Here is an 18,756-nt window from a genome sequence, read left to right on the forward strand (position 1 = left end):
ATCTTCCCACGGACAATGTGTTTTGACAGGTGATGCGAAAGAAAGTTGTTACCAAGAGTAGTACCACCATGTGCGCAACATGGAGTCCGATCTCCACCCGATCAGCTAGGCCGTCTTCCCACATATGCCGTGTGGGTTGACTTTTTCATTCCACAATTATTACCAGCTCATCCCAATTAAGGGGAATAATATCACAATTTCATCCCAAATAAGGAGAATAATCACAATCCACCCCTACACCGGCACGTATAGTTTCAGGTGTGGGCCTTATGACCCACCTTTCCTCGGTTTTACTAATGATGCTCCCAAAAATATGTTTTTGATTTTTGATTTGATTTGCACACAGAGGTAACATAAATACAATTGTACTAACCTCAACATCTTTCACATTATATAAATTCTTATTAGTATTTCCAGTCATTCACAACGACAATATGTCTTTGGCTCATTTGGCCATTCACAAGATTCTTTATTCCTGGCATGATGGCCATATTTCATATTCCACACTTTTACCCTTTTCATTTTCAAAGATCACCATCAAATATCAACATATAGAAAATTTCATAATCATATACTTCAAATCCATTTGAAATGGGAACTTCAAACACAAATGGTTTCTTCCCAAAGAATGAGGCATACCAACCAACAATAGAAACACATATGAAAAATCATAAACAATTAATACACCATTTACTCTTGCAATACTCTTCCCCAGAAATGACAATGTACAATTTCAACACAAGAATATATAGAACTCGAATCACACTGGATATATTTATAAAGCAAAGCATTAGTTAAAACAGCAACTAATGGGCATAAATTGAGTACAAAAGCTCTTAGGCAAATTCTATTTTCCAAATCACTTTTAAAACAGTTGAGTCGAGGCTCATTTCACATTCTTTATCGCAGTCTCTCAAATCATTTTCACTACTAGTCACAATCATAACTTAAATTCTTGGCACGTTGGCCACACACTATATCCCCAATTCAATTATTTCGTTTCCGACCACCTTTATAGGTTATCAATAGTAAGTCATTTCCAATCAAAACTTTTAGTTACACATATGAGTAATTAAGAGTCTTAAGTATATTGAGATTTCGTCACATGATTTGGCATACTAGCTTCCATTTGAAATACGATTCAAAACCACAACATTTTAATACGCAACCCATACGTTGAAACTTAACTCGACTCTTCTTTCAAACATTTTAGTCCCCCAAATTTGACTAACTCCAATACTTTTCAGAAATTTCAACAGAGTCTCCCCTGTAATTGGGCCTAACCACCTGCCAGAGAATCACCAAAACCACCCTAACAACATATCTATAACTCAACAAAGCATCACAGTATATTTCAACAACGCTGATCTCAATATTAAGGGCATTACAGTAACAGAAGTGGTATCTAGACATGAGTTGCACATATGTAAATCATAACATATAACAAGTACCCTTTTGAATCACAACCATTTGGTTATACAAGCATGTGAGAATACTTCCTTTACTTTGACAGAGGCAGATCTTAATTTCTGGACTTATCTAATAGGGATGATAACTAGGTATCTCTTATAAGAAAATTACCCATTAACTTCACCTTCAATAGTTTCCATCGGAACAATAGGCAAAGGATTTTCAACAACCTTCTGGACCCTAGATACATGATGCATCGGGTGCATGGAGGACAATGATGGAAAAATATCATACTCATAGTTCAGCCTATTTCCTTCAATATTCCATAAGGCCTAATGTGACTACACATACTTTACCTTCCTTAACAATTCACCCAATATATTCATAGAGAAAATCTTTAGAATAACCCGTTCACTTTGTTCAACTCTAAATCACTACGCCGAATACCCAAACTAAACCCTTTGGCGACCTCCAACAATTACTCTAAGATGTGCTAGCTTTAATATTACCATAAAACTTCCTATCCAATATGTTTGTTCACTGGATGACTCTTCTTCTTTGACATGTTTGAACCTTCAACCCCCATAGGTTACTATAAATAGGAACAACGAGGTCCGAGATTGGGTTGGAATATTTTCAAAAATCCATCAATGTGCTGAGCAGGGCATTTCAGGAGTTATATCCTAAGAGACATAAAGGTTACTGCCAATAGTGCTGACATGGATAATCATTTTGATGACATCATTGATTCGACAAATGAGGCATAGAGTTGCCTAGTAGGCATTGATAATGTAGGGACCATGTTCATGATTCTAATATTTAAAAGAAATGAGTCATTTTAGACATGTGACATATGGGAGGCATGGTCGGGAGGATAAAGACATTAGCATCAGTTATTCTTGGAAGACTAAGAGTCATGAAAAGGACAGCAACAATTGTTTCATTCCATATGTGCCTTGTTTGGCAATAGCAGTCCTCAAAGATAAATAGCCAAGTACGTGACACCAGTCGCCTCTTGGAATATAGGAAAAATTAGTTTAACTCGAAATGAGAATATTCTAGCACCCTGAATGTGGTATGAGTTTCAAAATACATGAAGTTGCATTATGCTCCTAACAATATTGGAAATAAGGAATCTATGTCACAAGCCCATGAGGATGAAAAAGAAGTTTAACACTTGTGAGATTATTGTCATTCTCACAGCCTAACCCTTCACAATAGTTGATCCTATATGAGAGGACTAGAGATACATGATATATGTGCCATAGACATGTTTAGTTTTTGCCATTACTACTCTCAAGCTGCAATACTAGGCCAATTCATGGGCAACTACAATGCTAGGAACAATGTAAGTTACTCACTGGGGTATGCTCTAGGTGGACATGAAAGACATATTGACATGGGCGAACAAAACATTTTTTGTGTGAGAATTTGTGAAAATTTCAAATTTCCTAGAAACTTTATGCAGAGAAGTGACCCCTTTCAATTTACATGTACACATGTGATAGGTGTTGAGATATGCTCTCATGTTATAAACAGTGAAATGGATTAATGATAATGCTCACAAAGGAGTAAAATGATTGTTCAACCATAGGAGCCACATACACCAGAGAGAAAAAGAGTGGCTCAAAAAGGATCTCAACACTAGGCTGCTTTACATTGGATTTGACACCACATAGGCAAACTTTATGATCGTGCATGCACAAGCACAAGTGAGCAGATGTTTTCCATTTGAATCAAAAGGTTCTGTAAGAAATTCATCAGGTATAGTCCCTTGTTGAGAATTTAGGAAAGCAAGTGGGAAGTATTAATCCTAGAGTTATAACTCAATTCAAGGAAATCATTATAGAACTCAATTCCTCGCGAGATTGTAAATATAAGGAATTGTGATAAAGAGGCTTTACGTATACCGCGTCTCATTCAAAGAGTAGATACAGAGAATGACTCATAAAGTTATTCTGGCTTTATGTAGTTTCAGATATGGGCCTTATAACCCACCCTTCCTCGGTTTTACTAATGATGCTCCCTAAAATATTTTTTTGATTTTTGATTTGATTTTCACACAAAGGTAACATAAATACAATTGTACTCACATCAACATCTTTCATATTATATAAATTCTTATTAGTATTTCCAGTCATTCACAACGACAATATGTCCTTGGCTCATTTGGCCATTCACAAGATTCTTTATTCCTGGCACGATAACCGTATTTCATATTCCACACTTTTACCCCTTTCAATTTCAAATATGACCATCAAATATCAACATATAGAAAATTTCATAATCATATACTTCAAATCCATTTGAAATGGGAACTTCAAACACAAATGGTTTCTTCCCAAAGAATGAGGCATACCAACCAACAATAGAAACACACAAGAAAAATCATAAACAATCAATACACCATTTACTCTTGCAATACTCTTCCCCAGAAATGACAATGTACAATTTTAACACATGAGTATATAGAACTCGAATCACACTGATATATTTATAAAGCAAAGCATTAGTTAAAACAGCCACTAATGGGCATGAATTGAGTACAAAAGCTCTTAGGCAAATTCTATTTTCCAAATCACTTTTAAAACAGTTGAGTCGAGGCTCAATTCACATTCTTTATCGCAGTCTCTCAAATCATTTGCACTACTAGCCACAATCATAACTTAAATTCTTAGCACGTTGGCCACTCATTATATCCCCAATTCAATTATTTCGTTTCCGACCACCTTTATAGGTTATCAATAGTAAGGCATTTCCAATCAAGACTTTTAGTTACACATATGAGCAATTAAGAGTCTTAAGTATATTGAGATTTCCTCACACGATTTGGATTACTAGCTTCCATTTGAAATACGATTCAAAGCCATAACATTTTAATACGCAACCCATACATTGAAACTTACTGGAATATTATGGAATTCAATTCCAAGAGAGAAATTTTAGCCAACATACCTTGATGGACCTCTTTAGCGATATTAAAACCACCAACCACTCTTACAACTTCAATCTACATCAACATAATTCAATTGGACCAATATTAGTAAATATTTCCAGGTTTTTGGTCATTTTGGCATTTTATCAAACACCTAGAGTGCATAGCATTCAACTACCTCTAGTAATGGTGTTTCCTCCTCCAACAATAACTCCTTACCACCAACAAGAGATACTATAACATCCTTTGTCCACTAACTACCTTCTTAGCACTATTATAATCATCAATGAACTCATATCTACCAAGTTTTACTAATTAACTCATTTTAAAATCTCTACCATACCCAATAATCTAGTTTAAGTATTGATGGCTTTCAATCACCATCATAAATGCTAGTACTTATTCCTTGCTCATTTATTCACTAACAATCCATGGATGTAGGTTTAAGGGTGAAAGATTACCTCTTGTAGACCAAATCTTAAAAGTCAACTTTTGGGGTGTTCTTGAGATTTTGAAGAAATCCTATGGAATTCAATACAAAACCTTGTTGTAAATAATGATTGAGAAGTGAAATCATCATAAGAACATACTTAAAAACTCACCTTAGATGTGTATTTGAAGCCTTGGCTGGATGGGTGGTAGAGAGAAAGCCCTAGTCTTGAAGAAATGAATTACCCCCTCTCTATACCCGTCCTTGGGGTTATTTAATGAGTTCCTACATCCGTGGCCTTGCGCATCTGGCCGTGCACCTGAGGCAGAATCTCTAAAAAATGCATGGCCACACATCTGGGCACGAATATGACACAAGTCCTAAAATGGCCATAACTTTCTTAATACTTATCCAAATGATGAACGGTTTGATGCGTTGGAAACTAGACTACAAGAGCTTTAATTTTATAGGTAGATCACCACCTAAGTCATTATACTGAGGGAGTTCTATTCATTTGAAATCGGATCTTGTGTCAATTGAAACACCCTTTCCCCTTAATGTGTCCAACTTGTTCCACACAAGTTCTTACCATTCCCAAAACTCCTTAGTATGTTCCAACACACCTTAAACATACATTATCAATTCAAAATTATGTAGCTATATCCCATAGGTCTTCTTTAATACTCAAATATGTTATTCCCGAATATCGTTGGCGCACTTTAAAAACTTAAATCATTAGAAAATGTTTACGGGGTCTTACACTAGTTGCCATCACGATATCCTTCGGAGGAAAATTGAAGTCGTGACAAAAATAGTATGGGAGCTGATAGAAGGTCTTACACTAATTTTAGAGCTATAGAATCGTAGCAGAATACATTTGAAGGTATAGATGGTTTAAACATTGTAAAGTACCATGTTTAAGTTATGTGACAACCCTATACTCAGCAGCATATGCCCAATAAGGCTAAATACCAAGTGAATTATGCCAATAGCTTTAAGTTATAACAAACATGAGGGTTACAATAGAACATCAAGAGATCAAACCAACTATTAAGATTGTTTGAGGGTTCTTTGGTTATTCTCAAAAGTTTAACAGTAGATATAAGTTATCAAAATATTCATTAGGATTAACTAATCAATATATGGTTATATTTTCAATACCTTAAGGAACTTATGATTCCAGAATCCATTAACCAGTCATAGATTTAAAACAAACACATAAAAATAGTCGGTCATAGCACATTAGCAATAGTGTCATTTAGGCAAAATACATAAGTTACCACCTGAACTATGGACCAAATTCCTGTAACATACTTTCTGATAGTAAAAATCATCTTACACACTCAACCTTTCAAAAGTGTAGCTAAGACACATCATCTTTTTGTTGACCAGTTTTTCAAAATATGTATAATATCACGCACCAATAATATCGTGACACGTGTTAGAATTAAAAGAAAACAAAATAAAATACCCTAATTAACATTTTCTTTTAAAAAAATAAAAAAAATAAAAGGACCCCCCTTTCCCATTTTTAGTAATCTTCCCCCCACTTAGTCAACTTATCCACGATCATAACACTATCACCGGCTTTCCACTATTAACGCCATAGTTAGCAGCACCGTGTTCCATTTTCTCACTATTGCCAATGGAGCTTGACTCTTAGAATCACCATTGCCACCACCTTATCACCACCACTGTCATAACAGTCACCACTACCACTATTAATTTTTAGAGAAAAACCCACAAATACTATAGCCCCCTTCTTCATACCCATTTAATTAAAAAAATTAGATTTTTGAAGTCAAAGAAAAAATCAATAGATCTGGAAACCAATGGAGAAACCAGTCATTGATTTCATTAGCAGATCTGAAAATGTTAAAACTTGGCGGAGATGACTCATAATTTAGAACTTGGATTTAGTTATAAAATTATTTTTGTGAGAGTTAAATCTATGGAGAAGACAAAGTGGGTGTCCAAGGGGAGAGGAAAACGGGTGGGGTGTGAAAAAGGGTCCAAATTATTTGGAGATGAAATAACTAAAAATAGAAAAAAGAAGAATTTACTTAAGAAAAGATTAAAAGTAAAAAAGGCTGGACATATGGCATTTAAATAATGATTTAGACGCAAAAGTTTTACATTCACTCTCCTCTTTTATGTGTATAACACGCGCATGCCAGCTGTCAAAAGTGGTGTGTCTTAGCTACACTTTTGAAAGGTTAAGTGTGTAATATGATTTTCATTGTCAGAAAGCGTGTAACAGGAATTTGATCCATAGTTAAGGTGGTAACTCATGTATTTTGTTGTGTCATTTAATAAAAGATAACAGAACAAATCATGCGTGCAAATTCAAACGATTAAAAGAGAAGGAGAGTTAAGGTTCACTGACCTCTTTTAGGGCAGCAAACCAAACAAAGATTTCGTTTAGCTGTTTAGAAGCCAAAGACTCAAACTTTCAATCAGTGAGTAAACTCAGAACCGGAAGAGAGAGAAATCAAAAATCGAGTAAGAACTTTGGCTTTAATTGAAAAATTCTAAATGCTACTATATTGTGTATTGATTTTCTTCAGATTGTTAGGTGTTGTTAGGTGAGAGCCATTAAGGCTCATATTTATAGTGCCTCAAGGTCTAGGGTTTAACGGATTAAAACCATGGTAGTAGAGAGTGATGGAGGAGTGATGATGCAAGCAAAATTGGGGAAAATCTAAAGAGCAGAGGTGAAAACAGTGATAGATTTTACCTGAGTGGAGAAAGGTCGGGTACTGAAGGTGAAGACCCGTCCGGTAAACTCTATAACCCAGAGGTCATTGCATTTGACCTCTAGGTAATGAATTCGCATGATGAAACTCTTCAAAAGCTCCATGCATGCTCCGATTTGAAAGGTCAAGAGAAATTAAGAGTTTAGGTTTCACGTTACGTTTTGGTCAGTGACTTCATAATTAGGGCTTTCCAATTTCATCGGTGAAATAGAAAGAAAATAACAGGCTTCACAGTCCAGGGACAAGATGAATGGCCGTGCATGTTTGATTTGAAAGAACGAGGAAGAATTAGATCAATGGCGTTTTGAGCTTAGGGTTAAAGATTTAAGCGTTTCAAATCCAGTAATGAAAGAGGAAAAAGAGCAGCGGGATTCCCGAGTATAGGGAAAGATTGAGTGTTTGAGGCTTTAATTTTATGACTTTGCACAAATTTGTGCAAGGATTTGGGATTGATGGGCTTGGGGCGGATGAGAGAAAGGAGAGAGATTAGGGAAAGAGGGGCGGCGGGGGAAAGGAAAAAAAGACTTAGGGTTAGGGATTGGGGTTGGTCTTATGGGTTTAATCTCGGAGACGGAATCTAGCCTTTTGATCTTTGATCAACAGCCTTGATAAATCGAGGCTTTATGGGATTAAAGAAATTATTTTGGAAAAATACCGGAACCGTTGGATCTGTGTGATCCAACGGCTGAGATAATATCTGATAACATGTCAAAATTAAAAGAGAAAATAGGGATAAATATGGATCGTTGATGGTTTGGATCAACGACTCAGATTGCTTGTGCTTGTTTTGTGAGTGAGAGTGACGAGTTATGTGGCATGACTTGATTGGCTAAGAGAGGTGGCGGGGATCGCCAAGGTAGAGAGGAAGGAGTTGGACCTGGGTCAGATTTTGGCTTTGGGCTTGGTTATTGGGCTATTTTTTATTTAGATGGTAGCCACTTTATGTTTAACTAAGAGATTGCAATTGTAGCCTTTTAGCTTTTTAACCCTTTTGAAATTAATTTATATAAACTTAATTACTTTCCATAAAATATAGTAAAATTATAATTATCAAATACACCACTAATTATTGTAATTAATTATTTGTAAAAATACTTTATCTTTTAAATTATGACACTAATTTTGAATTATTGAAATAGTAGACTAATTAGCTAAAAATTAAGGAATAATTTATTAAATTAATTATAAATCCTATGTAATGTACATAAATATTATTTTAATAATCTCAAAATTGTGAGTATGATATATTTGTAATTATTATTAATTTCAACACCATTAACACTTAATTCTTTTGTATAAATAGGTGTTATTGATTAGAAAATATTTTCAAAATATTTATTGCAAATTATTAAGTATAAATAAATAAATTTTAAAAAGGGAGGGTCAAAATTGGTCGTCAACAATGCTCATACTTGACTTGTTGACAATTCAAACACCAAGCAACATATCCAACAATGACTTTCTTCATCCTTCACCATCCGTAATATTGATGTAAATCACGATACATCTTCGTAGTACCCGAATGAATAAAATACCCGCGAACTATGAGCCTCCTCAAAATCAACCTCTCAACCCGTCCATGTTAGAAACACAAATCCAGCCCAAAAACCGCAACAAACTGTCATCACCGATAGTCACTTCCTTAGCACCACCTCACTGCACCGTGTCCTTAAGGACAAGCAAATGGGGATCATCATATTGACGAGACTTGATACGCTCAAACAAAGACGACTGAGATACAACACAAGCAAGGATCTTGCTAGGCTCCGAAATATCCAATCTCACCAACCTATTGATCAAAGCCTGAACATCCATAGCTAAGGGCCTCTCGGTAGCTGGAACGAAGGCTAAACTCCCCATACTCTCTGCTTTCCTACTCGAGGCGTCTGCCACCCCATTTGACTTCCCCGGATGATAAAGAATAGTGAAATCATAGTCCTTCAATAACTCTAACCACTTACGCAGCCTCAAGTTCAAATCTTTTTTCTTGAATAGATGCTAAAGACTCTGATGATCTGTATACACTTTACAAGACACACCATACAAGTAATGCCTCCAAATCTTGAGCGCATGTACAATATCTGCTAACTCCAAATCATGAACTGGATAGTTCTTCTCATGGGGCTTAAACTAGTATGACGTGTAGGTAATCACCCTACCATCCCACATAAACTCACCCAATGACAACCCGCGAAGCATCACAATAAATCGTATATGACCCCGATTCTGAAAGCAAAACCAACACTAGAGTTGTAGTCAAAGTAGGCTTGAGCTTCTGAAAGCTCTCCTCAAACTCATCCGACTACCTGAAAGGAGCGCCCTTCTGAGTCAACTTAGTCAATGAGGCTGCAATAGATAAAAATTCCTCTACGAAGCGACAGTAGTAACCAACCGAACCCAAAAAACTCCTGATCTCTATAATGGTAGAAGGTCTGGGCCAACTCTGAATTGTCTCAATCTTCTTCCAGTCCACCGTGATCCCATCAATAGATACTACATGACCCAAGAACGCTATCGAGTCCAGCCAAAACTCACACTTGGAGAACTTAGCATACAACTTCTTCTCCCTCAAATTCTAAAGCACAATATTCAAATGTTGCTCGTGCTCCTCCCTACTACGGGAATATACCAATATATCATTAATGAACACAATGATAAAAGAATCCAAATAAGGTTGGAACACACTATTGATAAAATGTATGAAAGTTGTTGAGGCGTTGGTCAAACCAAAAGATATCATCAAAAACTCATAATACCCATAACGAGTCTTGCAAGCAGTTTTAGGAATGTCCGAATCCCTGATCTTCAACTGGTGATGCCCTGACCTCAAGTCAATCTTCGAGAACACCCTGTCACCCTGAACCTGGTCAAATAAATCATCAATGCATGGCGATGAATACTTCTTCTTAATGGTAACCTTGTTCAAATACTGATAGTCAATACACATTCTCATAGACCCATCCTTCTTCTTAACAAATAACACCGGTGCACCCAAAGGTGACACATTAGGCCTGATGAACCCCTTATCCAGCAACTCTTGCAACTATTCCTTCAACTGCGCTGGAGCCATACGATACGGAGAAATAGAGATAGGCTTAGTGTCCGGTGCCAACTCAATGTCAAAATCAATATTCTTATCAGGTGGCATGCCGGTAGTTCTGAAGGAAACACATACGGAAACGCCCTCACAATTGAATATGACTCAGCATTAAGAGTATCAGCACTAACATCTCTGACAAAAGCTAAATACGTTAAACATCCCTTCTCAACCATCCGTTGAGCCTTCAAAAATAAAATCACTCTACTAGGAGTGCAACCAAGAGAACCCTTCTACTCCAACCTCGAAAACCACGATATCGCCAATGTGAAGGTCTTAACGTGACAATCCAGAATAACATGGTATGGAGATAACCAATCCATACCCAAGATCGCATCAAAATCCACCATATCTTATAATAGAAAGTCCATGGAGAGTGAATAGCTTATATAACATTATAGTTTGTAGCTTGTCAAATTTTATAATATAGAAAAATATCGGTCGATAGGGATTGGTTAATATATTCTTACAAATAAGTCTTGTTTAAATTACTATTTGAGAAAATATTAAGACGAATGGGGTGGTGAATTGATTAACTAACAATCTATAAATAAAGTAGCAGCGAAAATAATTTTTTCTTTCAGAAATATGATTAAAAGAAAATAATGGGATCCTGACTTCACTTGATGTTGCAATTATAACGTAGGTTCAATTATTATTCAACTTCTATTCTCACAAACATATAGATATCTCTAATGGTTAAAATTCACATATTATTACTTAAATCGACTAGTTAATCATGATTTTTCGATTACACAACTTAACTATCAAAATTAAGCAATATTAAGAGCTAGGAATATATGCTAAAATTAACATATGCTCTTTTTTGGCGATCCTCTTTCAATTAACTCACATGTTATAACTAATTTATATAAGAATTTCTCTTGCGATTACAATCTTTAATACTATCATAGTTATAACATGCAGCAGGTAATTAACATTTAGACGATAACTTGTACTACAATTAACTGTATTACTTATTTTGCTCTTTCGATTACAAAATTAGTAAAAGTTAATTTACAGAAACTTGAATAGATGTCATTAATCTAGTTAACATCTACTGCTGAAGCAGATGATATATATAAAGTTTCTGGTCAAGTAAGTGTAGTTGAAAAATAATTACTACTAGTATAACAAAATATCAAGCTTTATCATTTTCCTAGCACGAGAAAAATTACTCCATAGTAAAGTAACTACAATCACAAGAATTGTTCTTTTACATCAAATAAGAAAATAGAAAAAAAATATTCAAAGTGAATAATTCTTCCTATTTAATTATTATCAAAAAATAAAATGAGATTAATAGTGGATTTTAAATTTCAAACTCAAATGAAACGAGCTAATGCAATGGCTTCACAACAATGTACACACTTAACAAAAGAAGCTAAAGAGGAAAAAATATGGAAAGTAATTAAGTTGGCAATTGGTTACACCAAAATTTTCCTTCTGGAAAGATTACCTCAAGCCAAGGAAATGGTTCCCTTATATAGTTGTGAGAGCTCCTGTTTTGAAGTTTTTTTTTATAATAGATTTACTCACCACTTGCATATTCTACTTGCATTGTTGTCTTCCAGTTGCTAAACAATGGGAATAGATGAGTCTAGTTAGAATATTTCTATCTCCACTTGCTGCTCCAACATGCAATTTGCTTTAATTTGTTGTAGTACATGAGTTCTTCTTTTTCTTATATCAGTGCCAGCTCTCTTTCCTGAAACTTCCTTTGCATTTTGGTTTCTTTCTCTCTTTTTTTCTTTTATCTTTTTCTTGTAAAAAGATGATATAGTCACGACCCAAATTCCATCATAGAATCGTGGTGACACCTAATCTCCGAGACTAGGTAAGCCACTCACTTTAACAATATTAAAATAATAAGACATGATATAATAAGACAAAATGTAATATAAAAGCGAAAATAGAGTTAATATAAGCCAAAAACGACTACACACAACTTTCCAGAACTAGACAGTACAGAGTCATGAGCTCTAACTGAACACATAAGAAATATTCAAAGTACAATACTATTTGAATGTAAAATTAACAGTATCAACATAAAGGATGAGACTCCAAGGGATTGCGACAACATACATCTATACCTTGAATCTTCGCGACCAATATAAGCGCTCACTCTCTAGATATGCTGCCTCCAATACCTGGATCTGCACAAAAATGCACAGAAGGGTAGTATGAGTACACCATATTCGGTACCCAGTAAGTATCAAGACTAACCTCGGTGAAGTAGTGATGAGGTTCAAGTCATATAATACTCACTATTCAAGAAAAACCTGTTCAATATATCAAAAACTCACAGTAGAATATGTAACGAATAGTAGTATCATCAATCTCGTTAGAACATGTGATAACAACTCAACGTAGGAGAGTCCAACTTTGACTGCAAATCATCAACTAAAAGTGGAGGCACATAATAGAATGTCAAATTCAACTAGCAACTCATAAAAATAAAAGACGGTGATTAAGACAAACATGTATATGATCAAATATCATCTTCGTTTCATCACATGCACATCATCAAGAGGATTACCCCCAAATCATCACATAACATCATCAATAATGCCACTCTTATTTCACCACATGCGCATATCACCACCCTTAATTCGCCCCTTGTGCATCACAATAATCACAATCGCATGACAAAGACCTTGAAAGGAGCAAGATAACAAGGGCGCAACTTGCCCTTCTTCCCAAATCTCACCGCACCCTTTATGGGGGAAACTTTAGGTAGGCCTTCTCACCCTCCATGAATGCCACATCACGAACCTTTCGATCCGCATAAATCTTTTGCCTAGACTGCGCTGTATGAAGTCGTTCCTGAATTAATTTTACCTTCTCTAAAGCATCACAAACCAAATATGTGCCAAATAGCCTGGCCTCACCAACCTCAAACCAACCAACCAGAGAACGACATCGCCTCCCCTATAGTGCCTCATACAGAGCCATCTAGATACTTGACTGGTAACTCTTGTTTTAAGCAAACTTTGCTAGGGGTAGAAACTGGTGTCACTTACCTCCAAAATCAATAGTGCATGTGCTCAACATATCCTCTAAGATTTGAATGGTCCGCTCGGACTTCCCATCCATCTGAGAATGTAATGCGATACTCAAATCAACTGGCATGCCCAAATTACACTAAACCGCTCTCCAAAAATACGACATGTGTTTCGCGATTCGAGATGATAAAAACAGATACACCATGCAAGCGAACAATCTCCCGGATGTAGATCTTACCCAATTGCTCCGAAGTGTGGGAAGTAATAACTGGAATAAAATATGCAGACTTGGTCAGTCTATCCACAATGACCCAAAGTGTGTCAAATCTCCTTTATGTCCTTGTTAAACCTACCACAAAGTTCATAGTGATACGCTACCACTTCCACTCCGGTATATGAATCTTCTGAAGCAAACCAGTAGGCCTCTGATGCTTATACTTGACCTGCTGACAATTCAAACGCCGAGCAACATACCCAACAATGTCTTTCTTCATCCTCCCCCACTATTAATGCTACTTTAAATCACGGTACATTGTCGTAGCTCCCGGATGAATGGAATACCGCAAACTATGAGTCTCTTCAATAATCAATCCTCTCAACCCATCCACATTAGAAACACAAATCCGGTTCTAAAGCCGCAATATACCATCATCACCAATAGTTACCTCCTTAGCACCACCTCACAGCACTGTATCCTTAAGGACAAGCAAGTGGGGATCATCATACTGGCAAGCTGTAATGCGCTCAAATAAGGACGATGGAGATACAACACAATCTAGGACTCTGCTAGGCTACATGATGTCTAATATCACGAACCTGTTAGCCAAATCCTGAACATTCATAGCCAAAGGCCTCTTCCTAGCTGGAATAAATGCTAAACTCCCCATGGTCTTCGCCTTTCTACTCAAGGTGTCTGCTACACATTGTCCTTCCCCGGATGATAAAGAATGATGATATCATAATATTTCAATATCTCTAACTACCTCTGCTTCCTCAAATTCAATTCTTTGTGTTTAAATAGATTATGAAGACTCCAATGATCCGTATACACCTCACAAGACATTCCATATAAATAATTCCTCCAAATCTTGAGTGCATGTACAATAGTTGCTAACTCCAAATCATGCACCACATAGTTCTTCTCATGGGGCTTCGATTTACGCGAAGCATAGGCAATCACCCTATTATCCTCCATTAACACACACCCAATGCCAACCTGTAAAGCATCACAGTAGACTGGATATGAACCCAATACTGAAGGCAAGACCAAAATTAGAGTTGTCAAGGCAGTCTTGAGCTTCTAAAAGATCTCCTCATACTCGTCTGACCACCTGAATGGAGCACCCTTCTGTGTCAAATTAGTCAATAGGGTTGCAATAGATGAAAACCCCTCCACAAAGCGGCAATAATGCCCAGCCAACCCTAGAAAACTCTGAATCTCTATAGCGGTAGAAGGTCTGGACCAATTCTGAACTGCCTCAATATTCTTCGGATCTACCTTAATCCCCTTATTGGAAACTACATGACCCAAGAATGCCACTGGTTCCAACCAGCACTCATACTTAGAGAACTTAGCATATAGCTTCTTCTCCTTTAAAGTCTGGAGCACGATCCTCAAATGCTGCTCATGCTCTTCCCTACTACGGGAGTACACTAAAATATCATCAATGAACACAATGACAAAAGAACCCAAATAAGGTTGGAACACATTGTTCATCAAGTGCATGAAAGTTGCGGGGGCATTAGTCAAGACAAAGACGTCACCAAAAACTCATAATGCCCATAACAAATTTGAAAAGCAGTCTTAGGGATGTCCAAAACCCTGATCTTCAACTGATGATACCCTAACTTCAAGTTGATCTTCGAGAACACCCTGGAACCCTAAAGCTGATCGAACAAGTCATCAATGCATGGCAATAGATATTTGTTCTTGATTTTCACCTTGTTCAACTACCGATAGTCAATACTCATTCTCATAGACTCGTCTTTATTCTTAACAGACAACCCTGGTGCACCCCAATGTGAGACACTAGGCCTGACGAAACCTTTATTTAATAATTCTTGCATTTATTCCTTTAATTTGATGGAGCCATGCGATACTGTGGAATAGATATAGGCTTAGTTTCCGGTGCCAAATTAATGCCAAAATCAATATCCATATTGGGAGGCATGCCCGGTAGGTCTGTAGGGAAAACATTTGGAAACTCCCTCACCATGAGGACTGAGCTAACTGTTGGAGTATCATCACTAACATCTCTCACAAAGGCTAAGTACTCCAAACACCCCTTCTCAACCATCCGTTGAGCCTTCAAAAAAGAAACCACTATGTTAGGAATCTACCCCAAAGAACCTTTCCATTCCAACCTCGACAACCCCGTCATAGACAACATTACGGTCTTAGCGTGATAATCAAGAATAGCATGATACAAATATAACCAATCCATATCTAAGACCACATCAAAGTCCACCATATTAAGCAACAAAAGGTCAATCCTAGTTGCGTAGCCACCAATAGTGATCAAACAAGAACAATAGACACGATCCACCATAATAGAAATCCCGACGGGTGTAGACACATAAATAGGAATATCCATAGAATCACGAGGCATATCCAAATATGAAGCAAAGTATGATGGCACATATGACTAAGTAGAACCCAAATCAAATAAAACTGAAGCATCTCTATGATAGATCAGAATAATACGTGTAATGACTGCATCTTTCCTACTAGGTAAAACATAATAACAGGCATGGCCTCCCCCTCTAGGATGGCCTTTACCCGCCTGTCCTCCACCTCTAGCTGGATGTGCAGGTGGAGTAGCATCTGGAGCGGAAATCATAACTTGAGTACCCTGCTGAGGTCCACCCATTCGAAGTCTGGGACAATCTCTCACAATGTGCCCAGTATCACCACACTCGAAATAACCTCTCTGCGGGGGTGGTTGTTGGTACTGAGTCTGCCCCAAATGATTTGAATAACCACTACAGGAAAGTTTCTAGTTCGAAGGTTTGAAAAGTTTATAGTTGTGACCGGGAATTAACTTTGATGCTATCGGGATCATATTATTAATACGGGACTTAGGATAGGTTCATTATATCATTTGGAACTTGTGTGAAAAATTTGGGTTCATTCCAAGTGGATTAGACGTGGTTCGACATGAGTTTGGGAGTTAGAAGTTTGATTAGTTCATTAAGCTTGAATTCAGGTGTGATTTGTGATTTTGATGTTACTTTGTGTGATTTAAGACCTCGAGTAGGTCCGTGTTACATTTTGGGAGTGATCAGTGTGATTGGGCGGGGTCCCAGGGATCTTGGGTGTGTTTCGGATGGATTCCAGATCATTTTGGAGATAGTTGGCAGTTCAGGTCTGGTGTTTTCGCACTTATAAGGTGTTTGTCCGCAAGTGCGAGTCAGTAGAAGCGGGCGTGAGGTAGCAGATATGAGTATGGCTAGTAAATAGAGAGTCCGCAGATGCGATGGACCATGCGCATATGCGCGGGCATATGTGCGCTTCTTTGTCTGTAGAAGCGGATCTGCGGATCCGCAGAAGCGGGATTTTTAGCCGTAAAAGCGGTAGGTTGGTCCTTTAAAAGATTTTCGCATCTGTGAGGTATTTTCCGTAGATGCGATGTCGCAGAACCGACATTTGGACCGCAAAAACGATAATTGATGTGCATAATACTTTTAACGGAAAAGGGCCAAAAATGCCCCTAACATATTGAAAATAGCTCAAAAATACCCTCGATTAACCTTTCGGTCTACAAATGCCCCTAACGTTTATTTTTGGGCTCAAACTTACCCTTATATCTAACAGAAGGGCCAACAATATCCCTAACGTATTGTAAATGGCTCAAAAATACCATCTGTTAACCTTTTGGTCCGCAAATGCCCCTAACGTTTGTTTTTGGGCTCAAACTTACCTCTATATCTAACAGAACTAACTTGGTCAATTTTTTGACTTTAACTTCGACATGTGGTATTTTCTTAATCCGTCATGTATATTATTTGTATTAAATAAACCCACCTGTATCTTTTAATACACCCAATGACCTTGACCCGCTCCTATATATTTGGACGGTCAGCTAAAAATAATTACATTCGCTAGTTAAATATATAAAAAAAATATACATTGATTATATATAAAAATATGTATATTATACATTATTATTTTAATATATATTTTACATGATATTATTTTTACTCTGTTAACCTTTTGGTCCGCAAATGCACCGTATAATTTCTCGTAAAAATAATTTCTCGTAAAAATAATTATTCTCGTAAAAATTAGTTTTCTCGAATTTGATTATTATTCTTAATTTCACTTTTAATTTTGGCTTTTGATTGTTGAAATCTAAGGGAGAAATTTGGGAATTTTTGACTATGGCTTTGGAGAGTAAAAAATGGAGATTTAAACCCCAATTTAATGTCGAATTTGGAAAAGACTTGTATATTTTGACTCGTATTCAAATACGTAATCGGGATTTGTGACTTTGTTCGGGTTTCGAGAAGTGGTCCCGAGTTGGCATTTTGGTTGAATTTGTATTTTGAGAAAGATTGAAACTTTATTATTTGGAATTGATTTCTATACCCGTGTTTGATGTTATTGAGTTATTTTTGACTAGTTTCGAGCCGTTTGGAAATCGATTCGGGTGGAAAGGGCTTTCTGGAGAAATGATTCATGCGGTTTTGTGGTAAGTAACTTGTCTAAACTTAGTTTGAGGGTAATTTTCCCGTTGGCTATGATATTTGGGATATATTGAGGGTGACACACGTACTACGTGACTGACATATATGCGTACATAGTGGTTATTCATGATCCGGGTAGACCTTAGGTTATTTTGTGCCTTATTTTGCTATCATGCCCATTATTTCCGTGTTTTCTCTACGTGTATGGCTACTTGAGCTATTATTCATGTTAGAAATTATGTCTAGGCTATGTGCTTATCTGTTGAGACATGATAGGGCTATTCTTGCTATATATTTGTTTGCCTTGATTGTAATCATATTCTCAGTCGTGATATTACATCTGCATTTTATATCTCTTTCTCTATGCATTCTTTATATATTATCTCACACGCTATTGATGCCCTTATATGTGTGACACGGTTTGAGCTGAGTACTGT

The sequence above is a fragment of the Nicotiana tomentosiformis genome, chromosome 6 (genome assembly GCF_000390325.3).
Source record: "Nicotiana tomentosiformis chromosome 6, ASM39032v3, whole genome shotgun sequence".
Taxonomy (NCBI): domain Eukaryota; kingdom Viridiplantae; phylum Streptophyta; class Magnoliopsida; order Solanales; family Solanaceae; genus Nicotiana; species Nicotiana tomentosiformis.